The sequence below is a fragment of the Ochotona princeps genome, chromosome 13, assembly GCF_030435755.1.
Source record: "Ochotona princeps isolate mOchPri1 chromosome 13, mOchPri1.hap1, whole genome shotgun sequence".
Taxonomy (NCBI): domain Eukaryota; kingdom Metazoa; phylum Chordata; class Mammalia; order Lagomorpha; family Ochotonidae; genus Ochotona; species Ochotona princeps.
Window position 1 is genome coordinate 15,399,575 of NC_080844.1, and position 23,619 is coordinate 15,423,193.

The following is a 23,619-nucleotide window of genomic DNA, read 5'->3' on the forward strand; positions in this document are numbered from 1 at the left end:
ATTTTATTTTTGTAGCTACTGAAAATGGGACTGCTTTCTTGATTTTTTTCAGATAGTTAGACCCCCAATAACGAATTAACTGGGGTGACAGTCACCAAGCTCCTCCACACACACACGTGAGGCTGCCAGTGATTCATGCCAAGTGAGTAAAATTCACCAGAGCAGAGGTCACTGCCTGGTGCCAGGTGAGTCTGGAGACTGTATGAATGCTGCATGGAGGGTGTCAGCCACTGGGCTTCTTCAAGTAATGTATTTGGGAGTCGAAGGTATAATCCTAGGCATCCTCTCCTGCTCATTCTGTACAGCTAGAGTCTTGCTGTCTGCCCGCAGTTGAGGATAGAGGGTATGAGACCTCTTGGCTATGGAAGCTCTAACTATTCACATCTCCTTATGAGACTATGGAAAGAAGAAGGGGAACTCAGTCTGACTTCATTTTTCCCCCAATGGCCTGGTGCTCGGATGTAGTTCAAATTCCTTCTCTAAGCAGAGGCATTTCTCCCCCTTGTGCTCCTTAGAGCTCCAGGAGGGGTGACACAGGCAATTCTGCTTATTGATTGATGCAATGCAATTTTTTAAATGAGTATAATTAATGAAGCATTGTGGCTTCTCACCTGGACTTTATAGCTCTTGTGAAGAGGACTAGAGGTGTGTACACTGTTCACTTCAGTGTGTCTGTGGGAGGTCATGATGTTTGGAGTCACTATCTTGTTTCTGCTTTGGAGGAACATACATGCGTGTCTGTATACAAAGATGATAGATGAATATGTGCCATTACACATGGATATAGATATATGTTTGCGTGTATAACTTTAAGATATATTAATTTCACTATGTCATTGCTACCATAGGTCCTATGATATTGGCCAAAATTAGTAGGATATTAACAGAACATCTTTGAAACAACTTTAATGGGGGAATTTAAGTTTTACTTTTTTAATTTTCCTCCAGAATCTTTAAAATCTGTATAGTTAAAATTCTGCAAACCATTACATCATAAACATTCTTTCATTCCCTGTAAGGTTTGACAAACCTATATCTGCACACGCTTTTGTAAGTGTAAAAATGGATTTTTTATTTTTTTACTATTTTTTAATGAAGATGTATTTCATAGGCACAGAAAAATTCTTCCCATTTAACATATACATGCCACCAAGTATCTCTCATTGCTTCCCCTAGAGTACATTACATCATTGGAAATTTGGGATTGATCTCTACTACTTGCAAATTGAGCACTCGGCAGAAGCTGTAGCCAATTAGGTCTTTGTGAAATGAATCCATGCAGTGAGCAGTCTGGCTACTTTGTCCATGACTCCAAATATTGAAAATGCTATGTAAAATCATGGAAAAGGCCATTTGGTTTACCTGAGCTTGCTTTCATGGTGGGTACCTGAAGCAGGCATACACATGAGACACAGGCCAAGGGGAGAAAAGAGATGAATTATCTAATATCAATTATTAATCTTTGCTGTTGACTATTTGAAAAATCATCAGTGTTGCCTATGAATTGATGTAGAGCCTTACCCAAAGCCACCTCTGTTTCCAAGAATATTGACTTTAAAAAGTATTCCTCAAAGACCTCCTGTAATTAATAGGACCTTCCTCAGTGTTTGGTGACATGGTTCCATGCCAATTGAGGATTAACACTGAAGCAATATATTTATTAGGAAACTAGTAGATCTTTCCAATATCTTGTGTCCAAATCCCAAGTTCTACTTACTTTTTGTCTTTCCTTGGAGTTGCTCATCATACAGAGCTATGTCCATATTCTTATCAACTCATTCAAGGTCATAGTTGTTAAGTCTCTCTGACTTAGTAGTGTGGGATGAGGAGAGGTGATGGCATGACAAAAACTCATGTTTCTGATTTATGACTTCAGGACTTATTGAGAGTTGATCCTCAAACACTTTCTAATTTATTTCTATCAAAAGGTAAACATTTTCTATTTGATAAAAATAAATAAATGTATGGCAAAGTAAATCTGATAAACACCATGTCATGATGGGCTACTCAGGTAATCTAATGTGTCAGGGTTAGGTGTTTAGCTTATATAAGCCTAGGAAAAGGCAAGAGCTGTTTTGTTAAAAAGAAAATTATCATTCAAGAGTTTGCAGTTGAAGGACTAGCAGCATTGCTTATTGTCTTGCCTTATGAAAGAGAATCTTCTTTTGCTCTGCAGCTATCTTAAAGTTATTTTTTCAGATAACTAAGTAAATAATTCAAAAAAAGCACAGTGAAATGAGAGGCTGCATTCAAAGTCCAAAGAGATCTAACAAAGCATGCTACACCAGGTGCAGCAACGCATAGGCTTTGAAGATGATGGAAATCTTAGACCTTTTTACTTAAGATTTTGGCTGATATTTAGTCCCCAACCTATACACACATCATGTCATTCATTATATAGCTGTGCTCTGTTTTGCAGATTCCTTAGGAAAGATGCCTTCCATGTGACAGACCAGCATTCAGCATTGTGCCTGGTAAGATATCCTGCAGGCTAAACTGAAACACAGAATGAAATGTTCACATAATACAAAAGCACGACTAAGTTATACTTCAAAATCAAATTGCTTGTGATGTTTTACTATGGAGGACAATATTCATCAGCAGCTACTTACTGGGTACCAAGAACTCTGTTAATAGGCTCCACCAAGTAAATCATAGAAAGGATATAAATTTTAATAGAAGTCAGACTTGATTGCGCTTGTAAGTATCAACACTCCACATCAAGCAATCTAGACAGTTGAATGTGGTTATAATAAGAATCATGGCAGCACATCTGTTAGTTTACTGGTTATAGCAGTAATATAAAGAGACCTCCTTCAGAGGAATGCCTAATTATTTTTTGACGTAGTATGAAGTACAGATGGAAGCATTCCACTTGCTTTATTTCTATGGGAATAAATTAGATGAGACAAAAAGTGTTGATTCAATAGCTGATGCGGATTATGTACTCCATCTATGTAAGTGACACTATGGTCCAAAGGTTTTTTTCCCTCTAAAATCCGTACGATGAAATCCTAACTCCAAGGCAGTGATTTTACTAGGTAGAACCTTTGGGACATGAGAAGTAACATCCTTACAAAAGAGGCCCCAGAGAATTGCCTTGCCCCCCCATTCCCCAAGATGTGAAGACACAGTGGGAAGACACCCTCTGTGAGCTGGGAAATGGGCCCTTGCCAGAAAGCAGATCTGCCTTGGTCTGTGATTTCATACCATCTACAACTATCCAAAATAAATGTCTGTTGTTGCCAATATACCTATTTTATTGGTACTTTGTTACAGTCGCCCAGATGGAAACAGGGAAAATTGCTACAGGGTAGACTTAGCTGATTCCTTTTGGTATAATATGAGGTAGATTAGGGGCAATATTCACAATTTGAGGTTCACTAACTCCTGCCTTGATTTTGGCTACCTAAGAATCCTAAATTTTATGGAGTTAAATCATTACAAAGCCAATTAATCTATAAAAACTTTGGGTATCTCCAAATATAGTATCCCATTCTTCTGGGTTATTGGAGTTGAATAGTTGGAGGATAAGCATTATCAAGTTATAGAAGACACAGCTGCTCCAGAACTTTCTCCTTCTGTTTCAGTGGATTCCTTTTTCTACCTTAGTCCAAATAATGACAGGTATATCACATTAGTATTGGGCGGATACTGTTTACTGTCCTCCTTTCATAAACCAGTTAAAAAGGAAAACTTTCAGCTTTTGACTAGAAGGTTTAATGTAGAATCTCTGGTCCACATAAATTCAGAATGATCACACCTGACCAAAACTCCTCTTTGCACATGTTCTCAAGACTCAAGCTGGTATAAAGTAGTATTACTGGACAGATTTGGAGTGCAAATCTTTTCTTCCCTGAGCTGACTTTATGGCTCATTTTCCAGAGTACTAAAATCTATGTTTTAAGTTTAGAGACAGTCAAAGAAGAGAAAATATTGATGATTACACATTATTCATTTAAGTAAGGAGAAGCAATGTCTTTCAAGCAATAGAGGATGACCTCAAGGAGAGTGAAGAAGTGGAGGTGAGGATTCTGAATATTCCAGCTTTCTCTATGCATGTTGCATATTCAAAGTCCCTTTCAGCTTGATCATAAACAGGCTGCTTTTTTTATTTGGTGTTTTTAATAGGAAATCTGGGGAATGGCTGTTTTCTTGAAGTTGTTTGCTAAGATGTCAGATTGGCATCTTACTATTTTACTTCAGCATTCTTTTCACTTTTATCTGAAAGTGACAGTGTAATTATAGAATGACTTTTCCTCAATGAGCATTTTATTCTAAGTCAATAGACATGGTACTCTAACAGGTACTCATTCTAATGGAAAACTGTGATCTCTGACCTCCATGTACTCAGCTTTGTAATCCTGTTGCTTCTATGAATATGTGCTTACTGTTATCTACTTACAGGTAGTGGTTTTGATATCAGAGTTCTTGATAGTATGCAACAGAAATTGACCTGACCAATTAAAGAAAGAAGTGAATTTATTGGAAGATTAAGTCACAAGGTTGATCAGTAGTCTTGGAGGCGCAAGTTGGGGCTAAAGAATATCATTGCATATGCAGAAAAGTCCGACGATGACACTACCAAAGGTACTACAATAGTATCCATAGGCATCCTAAATACAGTCACACTGGATATTCTGTGTAATGCCTGTACCAAATAGTGTCATAACAGACACTCTATAACAAAGTCCATGCCATGACCATACAAATAATTAACCCATCAATGAAGGTGTATCTGATAAGGTATTCCAACAAAAAGAAAGGCTGTTTTGTTGTTAGACACAGTTTATCATCTTCCTAGTCCCCACCAAGAGAAAAAAAAATGTGTTGTGGGCAGTTTGTAGATTTTATATTTCCTCTAAGATGTACAGATATTTGTACCGAAAACACGAAAATGTTTTGAGGATCTCGCAATTTGTTTTCAGTTGATAATGAAAGTAATAGTCTACAGACTATCAGCCAGTCATGGAGGGGAAGGCAGAGAGGCAGCCGAATCTCTTTCCCATTTTTCAGGAGCAATAACATTTCTAAGAGCAGGAGCTACCTTGTGCCAGTGTCCTTGGGGAACTTAGAGTCATTCAATGCGTGTTTATTTAATCAATAAAAGAATGACTACAGGGCAGATCTAAGGCCTGTTACCTTTTTTACAAATTAGCATTTGGATTTGTGTCATTGTCTTGATCCTCTAATCCACTAGAGTGAACCCTAATTTTTGGGTGCCTACATTAACATCATCTAGGGTACAAATTAAAATGCAGATTGCCAAAACTAATCTCAGATTAATACAAAATTAGACAAACTCAGTAATCTAGATTTTAAACAAGGATTCTACATGCTTCCTATGCACAATACATTTCAAAGTAGTGTCCTTTATGAGGTTATTACTAAGGGCCAAATTTTAAGGCTTATACTTTTTAAATATTTATCGCATCTTATCCCCCAAACCTCTAAGTTTCATTAATAAATGTTTGGTATTCAAGAGATATGAAGAAAAAACATGTAAATGAAATAGGAAGTAAAGGCCCAGTTTTATCTTTTTAATTAAGATATTATTCTCAGTGTCCTTGTTTTTCCGGGCTGTAATTTGTAGCAAAAGATTAGAGAAAGGAAGCAAGTGATAAATAAAACTACTTTGGTCTTCTCTCAGCTAATTAGGTTTCTGAGTTTTCCCTTAGTTCAGAATAAGAATGGAGACAACATGCAGCCTATAATGAAAACATTGCCAAAGTATTCCTTTTCAAGACCAATTTCAGAGGAAGGTCACTGGCATAGGGTTTCAAAAACACTGATGAAAAATATGGAAAATTAGCTTCTCTTCACTTCCTGGAATGGCAATTCTCCCACAGATTATTTCAAATCTACTCTTGGAAAACAAGAGACAACACATGTTTACACTGTATTGCTCTCCCAGATATGGAATTCTTTTTTTACAGACCTGAGGTTATTTAAGCTTCATATTTCTGCAGTCAGAATGGCAAATTCATCCTAAAGTTACAAAATAATAACAAATGGAGAGAGATGTTTCTCACTTTCTGTATATCTTGGAGACTGTAACATACAGTTTGGCTTTTTCAAATATAAATCATTTTGGAAATAAGGATGACACTACTAGGCCTAGTGTAAGCCACCGTGGCTGCTCTCCTCTGTAAACCTTAATTGTGTACTTAATTGAGTGCACCAGACTCTTATTTGATAGCTAAAGATAACCATAGACAACAGTTTGGTTGATGTGCTTCCAAATTTTTTCTTACACTCAGAGACATATCTGTCTTCTTTCTTTTTCTCTTACTCAACCCTCTTGACTGAAAACACATACATTCATTTTTTAAAAGATGTATCACCTGACATTAACTCTTTTTAAATTTTTTGTAAGCACATAACCTTGACACATTCTACTGAGTATATATTGGAAGAAAGTGAATTCAGTATGCCAAAGAGCTATCTGAATTTCCATGTCTATTGCAGTGCTATTCGCAGTATTCAAGTCATGAAACCAATTTGTCAATAAAGGAAATGTGGATATGCCCACCGGTATACTAATCAGCTCTACAAAAGGAAACCCTGTCATTCCTAACCACATGGATGATGACATCATGCTCAAGTAAAATAAGGTAGGCACAGAAAGCCAAATACCACATGTTCTCATTTGTTTTTGGAATCTAAAAAAGTTATTTAAGTTAAGAACTGAATGACTTAATAGTGACTAAGATGGTTGAAGGATTGGGGAAATGTTGACCAAAGGATATACTATTTCATTTGGGTCGAATGAATAGATGCAGAAGATCTGTTGTACAATAGAATGACTATAGTTGATAAAGCAGTGTTTTCTTCAAAACACCTGAGAGGATAAATGTGAATTTTTCTCACTATGAAAATGGTAACTATGTGAGATCCATACATTAATTAGAAAAGTTTAGTCATTTCAGTGTGTATGTAAGTGTGTGTATATATACATATATAACATGTATATATGTGGCATATACATATACACATGACATCATGCTGTATATAGTTAAGGGAGAGTTGGGCTTATGCTCTACTGTTCTGACTTCCCCTCTCTCTAGCATGTTTGCACTGCACACTGAAGCTCCTAAGGGAGAAGAAATCTCATTGCTCCACTTTGTTCTTTACATGTCCCGTTGACACAGTGGCCTTGCAGGCTTGCTATTCTCCAGTCAATGGGACTCTAGAATGCCACTGATGATACACTTGGCACGACTGCTGATACTACAGTGTTCTCAGGTTGTAAACACCACTTGAGCAACACAACACCCTTTGAATGATGCTTTTTTTTCAAGCTAACCATAACAGCTACTGCTTTGCTGTTTCTCATTTTAAGAATGCTCACTGCTTCTGACAGGATATAAAAATTTGAATTTCATGTATAATTTTTTTGTCAAATGTTTTCCATAAGCTCTGTGGATACACTTATAGAAAAGTATGTTCATGGAGTCAAAAAACTCTGCTTTGGTTTTCAGATAGAAGACACATTAAAAAAATGTATATATATATATATATAGGACAGTCAACTCTTAAAACCTGTCCAACTTTAGCTGCTTTCTGTTTATGTTGAATTATTATGTTTTTAAGGAAAAAATGAATTATACAGAGAGAAAATACATGATGGTTTTACAATTTGTGCCAAGAATCTGCACAGTTGAAGTGTATATGTATTAGTACATGAGAAGAAAACAATATCATATCTGTTGGTTTTTTCGATGAAAACCTTTTCTGGAGTGTTTTAAGAAACACATTCACTGAAGATTAAAATTTCTAGAAGTTTAGGGAAATTTAGGCATTTTTAGTTCTCTTATGTTGAGTCAGATTGGGCTAGTTTTTCTCTGATTTTCAATTTCTTCATTAAAAAATTGAGAAATTGTGATCTTCACAGACAAAATTCCACTTATTTTCACCTTCTAATATACATGATGCTTCCATTTTTATGTAGTAACTATGTAAACTCTTAGTCCTCTTAAAGGAAGCATAAATACTTATGGCTGGTGAGGGCTGTAGAATCAGATCATTGGGTTAAAAAGAAAGGGTAATTTGTGTTCATGCATCCTGTCATTACAATTGTAACCTATGCTTGCATTACGTATTAAAGCTATTTACAAACAAAAATGGTCCTATATGTTCAAAACAGTCTTTGGGAATACCTTAGGAAGCCATCGCATCAGAAGTCAACAGATTGCTGCTCACTAAGTTCAACATAGCTAGTCTTCTTTGCAGCAATGGAACATATTGAGTGCCAGATGAAATGCTTGGCTTTTGATTAAAGGCAATGCTTTATGGAAAACGCGAATCCTTAAATCTAAGAATCATATTCAAGGTGGGGGGAGCTAGTTGGTTTTGAATAAAATGAACTTGATAACCAAGCTCCCTAGGAAGCATTCTCACATCCATTCTGAGGTCAGGTATCACTGAATCTACACTTAGACTCCATCTGGATCAGAAGCTGAACAGCCTGAAGGAACTGAATGGCTTTTTTTCCCTTGTCTAATTTTTTTAGCCATATGCAAATGGCTTATCTAATAAACATGTTAGTTTTGGGACCTCATTGTATGAATAACACCAATTTGATCAAGACCTCAAATCTTGGGTAATTCTTGCAGTAACTGTCAAATATAGATTTTAGGGCTTTCCTTGTCACTAATTTCAATTAATCACTCAGTCTCTCATATGGAGTGATTCGTCTAAGTAATAATTGCTTAACTTTTTTTCTACTCTATTTTATTTTTACTTTATCTCATCCCTCCCCATATTCCTTCCCCCTGCCAACTTATTTCCCCCATATTATTACAATAGTATTGTCCTTTATAAGCAGTCATAAGTCCATCATTCTGTTTAAATGTGCTTGACATTGGGGAAAGGTGCAATAGGTACAATAGTTACAAAGTATGTAGAATACTAGTTAAAAAACATCATGCAGATTTTATATTAAAGTTATAAAAAGATTGTCATTCTAAAAGACGATACATGGAGCACAACGATGAGATTAGTAAATAAACACTGTCAGGGCACTAGCATTTTCCATTTATTTGACCATTTAAGAAATGAACGATATACATGGAACAAAATATATAAGATATGCAGTAAACATCACCTCACAGGTAAAATTCAAGTTCTTGACCATGACACTCCAAGGTCTTCCATGTATTGTGCTCATCTACTGGGTGGGTATAGAGCCAAGAGTTCAATCCTTACTGACATATAATATTCCTAGAAGGGCAGTTATAGCCTACATAATTAAGAGAAGACATGATGGGGGTGAGGGGAGGGGAGGCTCCCACAGTTCTTGGCCCAAGGTTTAATGCAGCACAGTCATAATAGTAAGCAAGTCATTGGAAGTAGTGTCCACAGACAGCATGAAGGATGACAGAAAGTTTGAGTAATGCACCCAACATTAAATAATTGGCATGAAGGAACTTCAGAGGCAAGAAAATCTATAGTATTTCAAACAAAAGGGCTCTATGCGAATAATCTTCTAGATTTGTAACAGTATCATTGTCTTTTTCTTACAGTGAGCATCTTGAAATTAGCCAGGAATGATACATTTGACATTATAGATTAAATGACTACCTTCAATGGGTATATCAATTTGGAACATGACCTTTAATTCCACACTTCAGGGTCCTGAAAGTACAACTGTGTGAGGCTGCACATCCTCCGCTTGGGTTCCTGCTTATTGTGGATACACATTCCTTGCAATGTCCAGGTATATGGTTGAGTTAATAACGGCCACACCCATTTGCTCCATGGTTTATCCCTGGTGTCTTCCCATTCTCCATTCCATTCCCTGTCAGGTTTTCATGATTTATACTGCCTTTGTCAGACAGATTTATCACAGCGGGATGTCAGAGCACAGCCTTTCTACCTTCCCTGACCCTCCACTGCTTTTTCCCTGGTTAGGCATATGGAAACCTGAGAGACGCGCAGTTCTGATGCTCCATCAGAACCCTTCTTGCAAACTTTGTAATTAGGGAGTGAAGAGTCTCTACAGGCAAAAAAAAAAAAAAAAAAATTGGATTTCACTTTTCTCCTTTCAAAGGGTTATGCTCCTAGAAAGGTGAGGAGTGATTTCTCCTTCTGTGAACAGAAGGCTGCTAGTGATTAAACATAGCTCCAGCTGAAAGCAGAGTCCTCTCCAACTGTTAGAATTGCAGTAAATCTGGGCATATTTTATTTTTTTTGCATCCTGCAAAAGGAGATGAAATACAAGGAGAGTAATTATATAACACAACCGTATTGGAAGTACATCTCAGAAGTCAGTCTCCAATTTTATCTCCAATTCTAATTCAGGGAAATTTCGGAGAAGCCATCTCTTTTCACTGCCCTCACCTGGCCTTTGCTTGGGAGGGAGGTTTCCCTGAGTTATCCTGGTTTTTTGTCTTCTTGGACACCACCAAGCAAAACTCTACTATTGCTGATTCCAAAACTACTGGGATGAAACCCTCATATCCTTGGGCTCTGATTAACTTTATTCCCAGGGAGAATCTACAATCTCTCTGTGTTGCCATGAACTCAAGGTGTACTCCAGTGTTTCTGTTTGACATTCTAGGCATCATTTACAGCTCTGATGGAGGATTCACTGTTGGAGTTCTGTCCCTCTAAACGTGTAGCAGCCATAATTCTCCTGTCATAGAACTTTGAGAGGAGAACATTGAAATCCAATTTTCTCTCGATGTAAATTAGGCTTGACAGCCCTAAAAACTTTTTACCTCCATGATCTTGTTCCAAGAAGATCCTGTCTGCATGGCATGAGAACAAGTCTAAGTGCTTGGTTGTGTGGACTCTCACTGGGTATGCGCCTCTCTCAATCTCTGAGGATTTAAAACCCAATATCGTATCAGTGGCATACTTAAATCATGATTCAACATTCTTTCCTGTACTATTTGATTTGATACTTCTTCCGCAAAACACACTGTTTGCAATGGAACAAAGTTGATGCCAATGGGTTACATCATAATGGCTCCATCCTTTGGAGACAGGACCCTGAGGCCACTGGTTTAACACAGCAGTAACTTAAACCTCTTCCAAAGGGGTCTGACATCAGCCTTCTCTTATCACCCTAAAAGGACTCTGAAGTCTTATGAAAACAAGATTGTGTGGATCTCAAACTCAAAGCTACGTGCCTTTCAAGTTTCTAGTTTTAGTTAACTCCATGGAAGTCTGTTTTTCCCACAGTGTCTGGTTGTAACTGCACATTCTTCCCAGAGACTTTTTACTTGTATTACAAAAAAACATAATGACTCACATCTAATGAAGTCTTACTCCCTTACCCCCTGAAGCCAGTGGTCAGGCAGTCCTGGTGAAAAAAAATCCTGGCACAGATGTGTGTTGGCATATTATGTGGAAGCATAGCCGAGAGTGGAAGAGTAAGTACAACAACAAGAAAGAAATGACAGCCTAGAAACACAAACACAACAAACACCCTACCATCTCATGGGATCCAGTTTACAGACAGCATTTATACACAATTAAAGGGAAATTGCAATGGTTAATATCTTATTTTTTCTTCTTCTGAATCCCAACCCCAGGTATAATGACGTACCAGCAGGTAACCCATGTGACTGAAGTCCATTAGGACTTGTAATTTTCACTGATGATTCTATAATGACTGAAGAAGTCAGATTTCAGGCCCTCCTGTGGTTTGGGTGTGTCTTCTCTAAAATTCAGGGATTGAAACTTAACTAATGTTATACTATTCAGAGGTTGTTGGGCCATGAGAATACCACTCTCATGAATGGGATTAGGCTCTAGTGAAAGAGTCGCCCTATAGCATTCAACTAGCTTGCTGCTCTGAGGATTCATGCCTTTTGGCTTTCTACCTTCCACAATTTGAGGATGCAATAAGCAGGCCCTCTTCGGGTGCTGGCCCCATGATATTTAGGCTGTGAAGTTTCAGAACTGTGGGATAATATTTGTTTTCTAACAGTTTTGGGTATTCTTCTATAATCGCTACACAAATGGACTGAGGCAGGCCCACAAAATTTTTTCTCCAATGATCCAAGTACTCAAATATCCCTGTGAAATTTGACCTTTATTTGCCCTGCTTTTCTTCTAGGCAGTTTTCATGAAGCATATTTTGAGAATAAAATGATCTACTAAAACATAGGTAGGTACTTCAAAAAAAATATAAACAATGTAAATTTCAGAACAATATTGGGACTGGTGTGGCACAATTGGTTAAGCCACAACTTCAGAGTCCCCTATCCCATATCAAAGGGCTTGTTTAAGTCTGGGATGCTGTATTTCACATCTAGCTTTCCCCCTATGTACCTGGAAAGACAGCAGAAGATGGCCTGAGTCTTTGGGCACCTGCCCCAGTGTGGAGACACAGATGGAGCTCCAGAATCTCCTGGCATCAAGCTGGCACAGCCCCAGCTGTTGCAACAATTTAAGGAGTGAGTAAAATGGAAAATCTGCCTGTCTCTCTGTCACTCTGCCTTTCAAGCAAATCTTTCAAAAATGCATTTTTCCCAGGAACTTTGTGGAGACCCCTCCCGTCTCTGCCTCAATATTAGGAGGAGCAATGGTAAACCTCCACCCGAGATTGGGAGCAGAGGAATCTGTAATTGAGCCCAAGGTTCTCCCATATTTCATCTGAATGCTCGCTGAATTCATGGGTTATCATGAGGGTTAAAGTATTTCCTCTGGTGTCCAGGGGATTCAAACAATGCCTGGAGGGTTGTTAAATGAAGAAAAGGAAAGAAAGTAATGGAGGGATGGGATAGGAAGACTACCCAAGCACCCCGCTTAAATCTCAAAACACCTGCTAGATAGGGACAAGAAGCCACAGCAGAAGTCTATCTGAAAGACCCCTCTGCCTGCCTCTCCCATCTGAGGCAATGGAATCCAGGACAAAGAGCATGGAATAGGGAAAAAAAAAAAACACACCGGAGTTGTAGTGGGAAAAGAGGCATTTTAGGTAACATTTTCAAGATGGGACTGACTAAATCAGTGACATGGGCACGAAGAGGCTGTTCAGCCCATATGATCACTGGAGAGGATCTCATATGCCAAGACTGTATAGTCTTGTGTAACCAACTAGACACGAAAGGTTTATTAAGTATAAATTGGGAACTGATTCAAGAGAGACTTTGAATCTCCCAGAGTTTAGGTAAGGAGAATGCAGACTGAGAAATATAAACGGGAAATTCTGGTCTGAAGAGAAGATAACCCCTACTTCTGCTGCATGCCATTTAGCAGTATGGGATGGTTATCTTTCATAAACTAGTCAGAGAAAAATTGTAGTTCACTGTGAGAGGTATGGGATGGAGGTAGGCAAATTACTCATACATGCTTTTAAATAACAAGTATTTACCGAGTATATGCTAGTTGTCAGGCATTGTGTGAGACGCTGAGGTTGTGTCCGTGAAAACATAAGCCTAAGTAAGTACACATGTCAGTTCATTTTATAAAGTGTCTAGCAAAACAAAACATACACCAAATCAATAAAAATAGAAATACAAGAGGTAATGGAAAATTTCCCAGCATCTACATTGGAATTAAAAATATGAGTGAAACTCAGATGAGCAGAAAGGAAAAGTTCTAGTTGCAGAAAGGCATGGTGGAAGACTGATCCTAGAAACAGACTGGCATCTAAAGGGAAGTGACCCTTCCTACCGGAAAGAGCAGAATGAGCAAGCAGGAGAATTAGTTATAATCAAGAGGGAGTGTGGAATGATGAAAGCATAATAAAAAGACCTAGCAATAGCCTCTCTAAACCCACTACATAGGAATTTTGCTTGTAACTTTTCAGACTAAAGAGGAAAAGTTATGAAAAAAATTGCAAGATCCCTCAGCTAAAGAAAAAAAAATGATGCACCCAGTTGCATGGCCACAAGAGGTAAGACTAGGAAGCAAAACCTATACTAACAACAGAAGTCCGTATGAATAGAGAACTCATAGCTAGTAAGAACATAGCACCTAGCAGTTCAAAACTTTTCACATAGACATGAAAAGCAAGTGGGTTATGGAGGGAAAACATGATGCAAGCAACACAGTAAGACTAGTCTGAAGTATTATGCAAAGAGAAAAAGCACGAAAGCTGAGCAGTTGCCTGATTGGAAAGTGCTTGTTGCATGTTACACAGTTTCTAGAGGGAAATAAAGCTGATTTTAACTGCCCCCCCCCAAATTTCCTAGAAATAAAAAGGAAAAAGATCAAGAACATAATGTTGTGATTCCACATTAGAAGCATCCTAAAATGCAATGGTTAAATCATAAGGGCTATCAGTTTGATCACTTTCTGTGAGCAAGAAATATGGGATGTTCTTTAACTTCATATACCTAGAAGCGCTCCATGAAGTGCCACTATTGCCCCCACCCCCATTACTAACTAGGAATCAGAACCACGGGGAGGTGAAACAGTATGTCCAAAATCTCCTCAATGAATGAATGAATGAGCTGAGACTTAAGCACTTTGTGACACCAGAGCTTAGAAAATAGTTTTACTTTTTATACATTTCCTTCACAGAGAATGAGATGGAAGATTGGATCCCTCAAGAGTGAGAGGAAGAGGGACTAGAAAGCGGAAGTGCAGAGAAAATTTGGCTGAAGCAAATCCGACGACACCTCAGAAAGATCATCCATCTGACCCGGCAAGAAGGGACACTTCAACATGCAAATCAATAACAGTAATGCATTAGCAAACTGGAGAATAAAAACAGTGCAATTATTTCAATCAATGCAAAAAAAAAGCATTTGATAAAATACAACTTCCTTTCATGACTAAAAACCTTAAGGAAAGTTCATTTTATAAGCAGTTTGCTTAACAAAATAAGGGCAAGATATGACAAACTCATAGCCAGCAATCAAAGTGAACAAGCAAAGTGTGGAAGCATTCTCACTAAGACCTGGAACTAGGCAATGGTGCTCACCTACACTGTTGCTATTCGGTATAGTTCTGAAGTTTTAAAGCCATTAGACAAAAATCAAAGGCATACAGGAAAGAAGGAAGTCAAATTATCCCTCATTATAGACGATATGATCCAGTATACAGGGAACCAAAATGCTTCACTAAGGGAAGACTGGAACACATAAGACTGTTTGTTAACATTGTAGGATATAAGAAATGTGCAAAAATCAAGTCTTTATATACACAGTTCTGTGACTCAGAACTTGTCAGTTTAGTACCATTCATAAAAGTTAGCACAAATTTTAAATACTTTGGAACAAATTTAAACAAAGTTTTGAAGAATCTCTTCAATGGCAATTAAAAATATTAAAGGAATAAATAGATGGCAAACAAGAAAATGGAAAATTATTCCACGTTTTTGGACTGGAAGAAATAATGTCATTAAAATGTCCATACTACACAAAGCAACTTACATATTCAATGCAATCACAATTAAAATACCAAGGACAGATCTAGAAAAACCAATGCTAAAATAATATGTAAATATAAGAGGTCTCAAAAAGCTAAAGCAATCAAACACCTAAAGCTGGAGGTCTTACAGTATCAGACTTGATATATTACAGAGTCATCACAAATAAAATAGCCTGGTATTGCAAAAAAATAGATATGTAAACTGATGGAACAGAATAGAAACCTCATAAACTAGTTTATCTATAACCAACTAATCTTTGGGAAATGAGCTAAAATCAATACCTAGAGAAAGAACAAACTCTTCAAGAAATAATGTGAAAACTTGTTCAACACATACAGAAATCTGAAATAAGACCCTTACCTTAACAGCTTATAGAAAAATCAACCCACAGGGGATGAAGAATCTAAATCCACCAACTGATACCATCAAATTCTGAGAGGAAAACATTAGTGACACTTTGCATTAAACCTGTATTACAGAATAGATTGAAATTATGTGGGCTTTATTTTTTTTTTCAAAATTAAAGGAAAGGATGGGCATTGAGGCAGAAAAGGAGAGGAGGAGGACTGTATGGTTATCTTAGAATTATATTATGAAATACATATAATCTGCTCTCTATTTTGTATTAACAAAAAATGGACCATACTGTCTCCTATGTGCTGGCTTACTCTGAAATGTTCAGATAGCTCAGAGTGGGCCAGAGTAAAGTCACAATCCTTAAATGGCATCTGGGTCTCCCAAGCGGGTGGCAGGATCGCCAGGACTGTAGCCTCCAGCTGCAATATCCAGAGTGTAAGGCAGTAAAAACTGGATGGTATACAGTGGAAACTCCATCCCAGGTACTGTGGGATGCAGCCATTCTAATGGTAGCTTAACTTTTTACTGCACTGCAGTGTTTCTAACAGAACTTGCACATCTTATAAAAACTCTTACCCTTTTTATCAGCATCTACTGATTATTTCTAGACTCCCACAAATGTAAAACTTGAAAGTATAAAATTCCCAGATGCGAACATAGAGAAAGAGTTTGTTGATTTTGATCTTAGCAACATTTTGGGGGGATATGACACCAAAAACGCAGGCAACAAAAGCAAAAACCATTAAATTTGGGTACATTAATTTGAAAACCTTTCTAGAAGGAAAAGGTTAACAAAATGAAAAGATAACAAAGTGGGAAAAATATTTGCAAACTGTATATCTGATAAGTGGTTAACACCTCCAACTTGAGGAACTCATACATTTCTTCCTCTTGTAGCCTATAGGATTAAGGCCTTTCCACTATGATGTAGCTTATTTCCTCTTACAGATCTTATCTATGTATGCAATCACTTTGAGAACAAGGGTTTGCACTACACATTGGCAGAGGGGCACGTAATTCTATTCATCACAAGGGATCACTATACATACATTGGGCCAAAAATATTTCAAATCATGTAAGTTTACATGAATACGAAGTTTGTATTGAAAAGAATGTAATAGAACTTACAGAATCTTCCTCTCAAAAGTAGAAACTGCTCCAAAGAAAATTATTGCAAATGAGGGTTTCTTGATCCTTATATTTTTGTGCTATTATTCTAAAAGGTGGTGGTGATACTTTGTCTTCAAAAAAAGTCATCCACTATCTAAAATGATTAAGATTACTTTTCAGACTACATTATTTAAAATAAGAACTTTTACAGAGCTTCTCAGATACATTTCTCAACAGAAAATTGTGGCAGGAAATCCCCATTCCTTTGCTTCCCTTTCTTTTTTTACTCCAAAGGAGAAGAAACAGACCTGGCTAATCACCCAAATGAACATGCCCTCTCCTGGAGCTGCCAGGCCCACTGTCTGGCCACATCTGCAGTCTAGAAAGGTCGTTGTGACTTCAAATGAGGACTGCAGGTGACGGAAGCTGTACCCCTGAGTAACGTGATTCACTCCCAGGTCATTGCTCCACGCCAGGCAGGACAGTGTCTCCCTTCACAGCACCAAGCACTCCACAGACATGCAAGGTTATTAAAACGTGCTTCACCCACGTTATCAGCAGTCTTCCAACATTTAGTGTTCTGGAAAAGCGCAGAGCGAAGTTTCTTTTTGGTCGTAACAACTAAACTATTTACAATATGTAATGAAGGCAGCTTCAGCAAGATCTTTGCCTTAGTTCAAGGCATTTTAGGAGTAACAGTGAAAGGTTATATGGTCTTTATGACTTAACCTAATGGCTCTAAAATATCAAATGAAAGTTTCATCAGATACAAGAGAGCAGGTCTCACCTTATTTGAAAAATGTCACTAAAATGTATTGGATGCAAGAATAGGGGAGATTGTGAAGAGAAGAACTTCTGTTTGAAATTGACTCTAGTAATTATAGAAAACAAGTCAGCTTTTAAGAATAAGGTAGTTCTTTCTCTCTTAGTTGTGTATCGCTAGATATTTGTTTCTAAGAGACTGCTCATATTTTCTCTTCCATTTGCCCCATGTAATAACCCAGACACTAACCTGAGTGGTTTTGGCTAAAACAAGTAAGTCTGAGCTTACTCCCACTTGTACATCAGTCATATAGTTACTTAATAGATTGGCTGAGCAAGGTCTTGGGGAAATTCCAGAGGACAGAACCCTTTTGTAGAATGGGAAGGGTTTGACCAGGATGCTTTTTCTTATTGTGAAAAACCCAGTTTGCCATAAGTTAACAACTGGTTTTTGCTGGAGGAAAATAGGATTCTGTGGAAAAAAAGCTTTAGGATTGAAACTAGGAGTTGAAGTCCAAGCTATTCCTGGAGTTAGCTTGTAGATTCCAAAAGCAAGTCACTCAACTTTTTTTTTTGTGCTAAGTATCCCAAATTTGGTAGATATTTAGCGCAAGGAAAATGTTTGCTTACATGATTGTCCTTATTGTTAATTATACATTATATGGTATAGCTGTTAACATTCACGTTACAGAAATGTTAAGAGTGTAAGAGGGGCCCGGCCTGGTAGCCCAGCAGCTAAAGTCCTCACTTTGCATGCACCAGGATGCCATATGGGTGCCAGTTCGTATCCCAGTAGCCCCGCTTCCCATCCATCTCCCTGTTTGTGACCTGGGAAAGCAGCTTAGGATGATTCAAAGCCTTGGGACCCTGCACCCACATGGGAGATCGGGAGGAGGCTCTGGGCTCCTGGTTTCAGATCAGCACAGCTCCAGCTGTTGTGGTTACTTGGGGAGTGAATCAATGGACAGAAGATCTTCCTCTCTGTCTCTCCTCTTCTCTGTATATTAGACTTTCCAATAAAAATAAATTTTAAAAAAAGAGTGTAAGAAAGACTTGAAGTAATGAATCATTGCACCATGTTCGATCCAATGGATAGGCTGTGTCCATATCTGTTGATTCCTTAGCTACAATACTCACAGGTTCTCTAGATCTAAATAGGAACTGGATTTTTGTATTAAGATGCCCAACTGATTCTAATATGTACACCTCGGGAACCATCAGTGTAACACATCAGGAGCTATAGTTTAAGACTAGTTATTATTATTATTGATTAAACATCTGTCATGTACCAAGGAGAGTGGTTAAGCACAAGAGACAGTTTTAAGAACCACGAGAAGTGGTGATTTTGTTCTAAAGAATTTATCTAGGCTAAAATGAAACATATATACTAAAAGTTGAAAATAAGAAAACTACACAAAATAAGAAAATAAGAAAAATAAAACCACACAAAAGAAGAAAATAAGAAAAATAAAACTACACAAAATAAGAAAATAAGAAAAATAAAACTACACAAAATAAGAAAATTAAACTACTACTGCTGTGTGGATCAAACACTAGGCCCCACTAAAGCTGGAAGAACAATAAGGTTTCTTAGGTTAAGGTAAACACAAACTGGAAAGTAGGTTAGGAAACTCTGCAAGCCATACTCTAAATCTAGGCACGACCTACTGCCTTACTCAAAGGGTTACCAGCCCACCTTTCATGACTTTAGATCACAGATTGGCTTACACACCTTAAATTTCCTCTCCCCCATAATGAACAGTGATTGCCTATGGAAACTTGCATCCACTTAGAGTCATTTATATTAATCTTACATATTAAGAGAATCACACATCCAAGGAGCCTCAGCCACTTATCAAAAAGAAAATTGCAATCCTCATTTATAACTATGATTTTTTTTTAGCATTTCACATTCATCACAAGATTTTTATTAACAGATGTTATTGATTCTTAGTGGTATTCTAAAGAGATTTATATGTGACTCATGTTCTTTCCTGACAGATGACAAAATATGTCCTTTAGAATGAGTTGATAGAAAAATAGAAACATTTGAAAAACCAATAGGAAATGTTTAACTTGTGTGATGTGACATTATGTCCCTAAAACTGATTCTGAGTTATCAAGACTCAATAAATACAATTTCAGGAAGGCAAATGCCTCTTAATATCTACTGCAATTATGTAAAAAAAAAAAAAAAGGCTGTTGATCTACTTGTCCCTGACAAAAAAAACATGCAGTGCTCATCTCTGGGGAACTTACTCCAAAAAACTGATTTCTGCTGGACTTCCTCTAGTCTTGAGGCCATTCCCACTGAATTTGTAGTGCAAGCTTAACAGGGTTGGTTATATACCCCAAGGAAAAGTTGAATCATGGAAAATGAGTAAAACTCTGTATTTTTATCCTGAGCGGAAGAAACAAAACAGAACAAAAACAAGAAAGTAAAAAGAATTCATCCTTGATAGAACATGCCTTTTTCTACCATGGCAACAGGCTGACCAATTATACTCGGAGAATGGGCGTTTTTCACCAATGACAGCTGCATTACGTTACCTCCAGAAAGCACACATGTTGGCTGAGGGAAGTTGGAAAAGGTACTGCAGAGCAGGAACAGGCACTGAATCATTACTGCCTAGCCATGCGGTGACAGACAGTTCTCATCCAGTGAGTGGTACTACCTTTAGTCATGAGAAAGTCCAACATGTGCCCACAAGAGTGGATGGCAAAGAAGTGGTGGACAACAGAATAGTTAGACATAAGGCAACACCCCAATTTGGGGTGTGATGGGTAGTTGGCAAATGAAAGCTCCTGTCCCTACTTTGATGTAAAAAATCACCATTGTAATGACTTCACTGCTAACTTCATTTTCCCCAATCCTTTATTCTCTCTTCATCAACCCTTTCTGTACTTCTTTGGAGCTTTGTAATGCACATAGTAGGTCCTCAAAATTATTGGGTAAATGAGTGAATATCAAAGAAAGGGAAGAATTAAGACCTAAATTGCTTAATATGTGAGCAACTGTTTTGCAGAGAAGTTCTGCACAGATTAGTGCATTGTTGATTGAATGACAGAATGAACAGAGATAGTACAATGTTGCTTTCCTGGTACTTTATTGTGAAGCTTTCACATTTCTAGGTCATATCCTTGGACAAAAAGTCAGGCACGTCCCTGTTTCAGAAAGACTTCCTGTGCCTTTGTTTCTAGATCTTAACAATTCACAGGTGAAATCTTTGCAAAACATACAAATAGGAACCTTTTAGAAATCTTGTTTTTCATCTTCATCCCTACAGACGTGTAGGTCTCTGTATCTCAACATGTTCCAGGGTTCTACTTTCTTTCTCTCCCTAATCATACTGATTAACCATTCAGTGGCTCAGTCTGTCCTGTCATATTGGCTATTGGCCAATCGCTCTTCATTAATGCAGTCATTTACCACATTCTTATACCAATATAGTTAATTCCTCTCATTGGATACAATAATAAACCTAGCTTAGGATTTTTACTTTAGGAAGGAGATGTTTTCAAATTTATTTAAAATTCCGTATGTTTAAGGCATTGCTAGCCCAATATCAGATAAAACCTTTAAACTACAAATGATAAAAAAAAGAGATGGAATGACATTGTATTTTGCTAAAAGGTGCAAGTCAGCAAAAAGGTATAATAATCATATTCTCTCAGTACAAGAACACCTAAATATTTCCAGAAAATACTATTAGACCTAAGAAGAGATATAGACCTCAATGCCCTACTCTCATCAAGGGATGCATCATCCTGGCAGAAAATCAATAAAGATAAATCGGAGGGGGAGCATATTATTGAGCAAACATTTATAGAACATTTCACTCAACAACTTCAGAAAACACACTCCTCTCCCTAATCCAGGGAACGGTTTCAAGGATAGACCACATACTAAGCCACAATTCAGGTCTCAGCCAACGTCAAAGGGGTTGCAAACCATCCTAGATATCTTCTCAGAACATAAAGGAATCAAACTGGAAATGAAAAACAAGAATGGAACACTCAGGAAGGCAGGGAACAAACAATATGCTACAGAATGATCAATGGACCACTGAAGAAATTAAAAAGGAAATCAAACACTCTTTAGTCAAAACGAGAAAAGAGGATAAAACCCAATGGGGATACATGGAAGTAGTACAAAGATGGAGGTTTAAAGCTTTAAATGCTTACATTTAAAAAAAAACTATGGCAAAGATGATGGATACTGAAGTTTTAGAAAAGCAACAACAACCAAATTGAAAAACACAGCAGGTGAGAAATAAACAGCAAAAGTAAATGAAACTGAAAAAAAATACAAGATGCACAAAAGCTATTTGATAAGATAAACTTCTAGCCAGACTAACAAGAAAAAAAGAAAATCTTAGAATTATAGATGAAAAGGGAAACATTACAATGAAACCATAGAAACATAATAAGTCAAAGAAACTATTAAGAAGGACTATGTGATAATAAACTGGAATATCTCAAGGAAATAGACTAACTCCTGGATCCAAATAATCTACTGAGATTAAATCAAGAGGGTAAAGACTATTTAAATGGACCTGCAACAAATAATGTGGTTGAAAAGTCACCAAAAGTCTTCTATTAAGGAAAAGTTTAGGAACCGATGACTTTGCCACTGATTTCTACCAACACACAGAGAAAGCCAGCTACAATGGAATACTATTGAGCTATAGAAAAGAATGACATTTTCCCATCTGCAGCAAAATGGACTCAAATGGAGGACTTCATATTGAGTGAAGGAAGACAGAACCAGATTGAAGCATATCATATAATCTTATGTGTGGGAGGTAACATTTCAGAAACAACCAAAGACAAAAAAGAAATGCTTGTTGCCATTGGTATTACTACAGATACATTTTTGTAAAATGTGTATATCTTTGTGAAGCCTGTATTAAGAATGATCTGTGATTACTTAATTTATTACAAATAGGTAAAATGGTATTTTTTTCTATTCAACTATTGCATAGCCATTGTGTACTCCATTAAGGTCTTTTGGCTTTTTATTTGCTAAAATTATTACCTGATGAAGCAGAAAATCTTTTACTATATTGTGAATGTAAGATTGTTGTCTCAAAGTAAAAAAAACAAAGAGGGGGAGGAAGAGGGAGAACTGAAAGGAAGAGATGAAGGGAGGGAGAAGTGGATGTCATTTTTTCTTTAGAATGGTGTATAATTTATCAAATATTAATCAAAAATTAAAATAAAGCAATTAGGTATGCTCACTGCAGAAAATTGAGAGGAAAGTATCAAAACTTATTTAGCATTCATACACAGTGATTAATACAATTTTATCATACTTTCCCACTTATTTAACATTTTAGATTATTAATCCTATTACTCATGATCTGATGAGTAATTAAGAAATAAGTTACTATGAACATCTATTCTTCACTTCCACCAGTAGGAAAGAAAATCAGTTTCCATATTGTGTCTGTTAACACTTTACGGAAGTCAACAGCATATGGGCTCAAGTCCTTTTGGAGTATTGGATAAGCGTCCCTTACAGCTTTCAAGAAAGACAAAGGAGCAAAGAACCAGGGCAGTTCTGTGCTTCCTCTCCTAGACAGTGGACCAATAAAGAATGGCATTTCCAGATAGAGAAATAGATACAGGAAGTCACTCATGGGCTGGGTAGTGAGGGCTACTATGACCAATACCCCTGAGGCCTCCACAGGCAGAAGTGTCTGAGAGACCACTAGTAGGGATCACATTTGATATGAATATACCGTAATTTAGGAGCAATGAAGAGATAGAACAATTGTACATGAACAATCTCTGTTCTTCCCTCTATTTTCTGCACCCTTTAAATTCAATATAATTTTTAGGTTTTTTTTGTAGGTAGCAAGAAGTCCCATAGGGACTTAGTAACTCTTCTAATGCTGCAGTGAAAAGGGGATTCTAGGACTTTAAATTAGAGAAATATAAAAATGTAACGTTTTGGGCCCAAGGCAGTAGCCTCGTGGCCAGAGTCCTCACCTTGCACATGCTGGGATCCCATATGGTGCCAGTTCATATCCCGGTGACCCTGCTTCCCATCC

The 23,619-nt window shown here is 37.3% G+C and overlaps 1 long non-coding RNA gene across 1 annotated transcript; it reads left to right on the plus strand.

Moving 5' to 3' along the window:
* Nucleotides 1-409: 409 nt before the first annotated feature.
* Nucleotides 410-6,609, plus strand: LOC131481783 (uncharacterized). Its single transcript, XR_009246555.1, has 3 exons — nucleotides 410-645; nucleotides 2,420-2,474; nucleotides 6,469-6,609. It is a non-coding gene; the product is annotated as an uncharacterized LOC131481783 (long non-coding RNA).
* The last annotated feature ends 17,010 nt before the right edge of the window (nucleotides 6,610-23,619 follow it).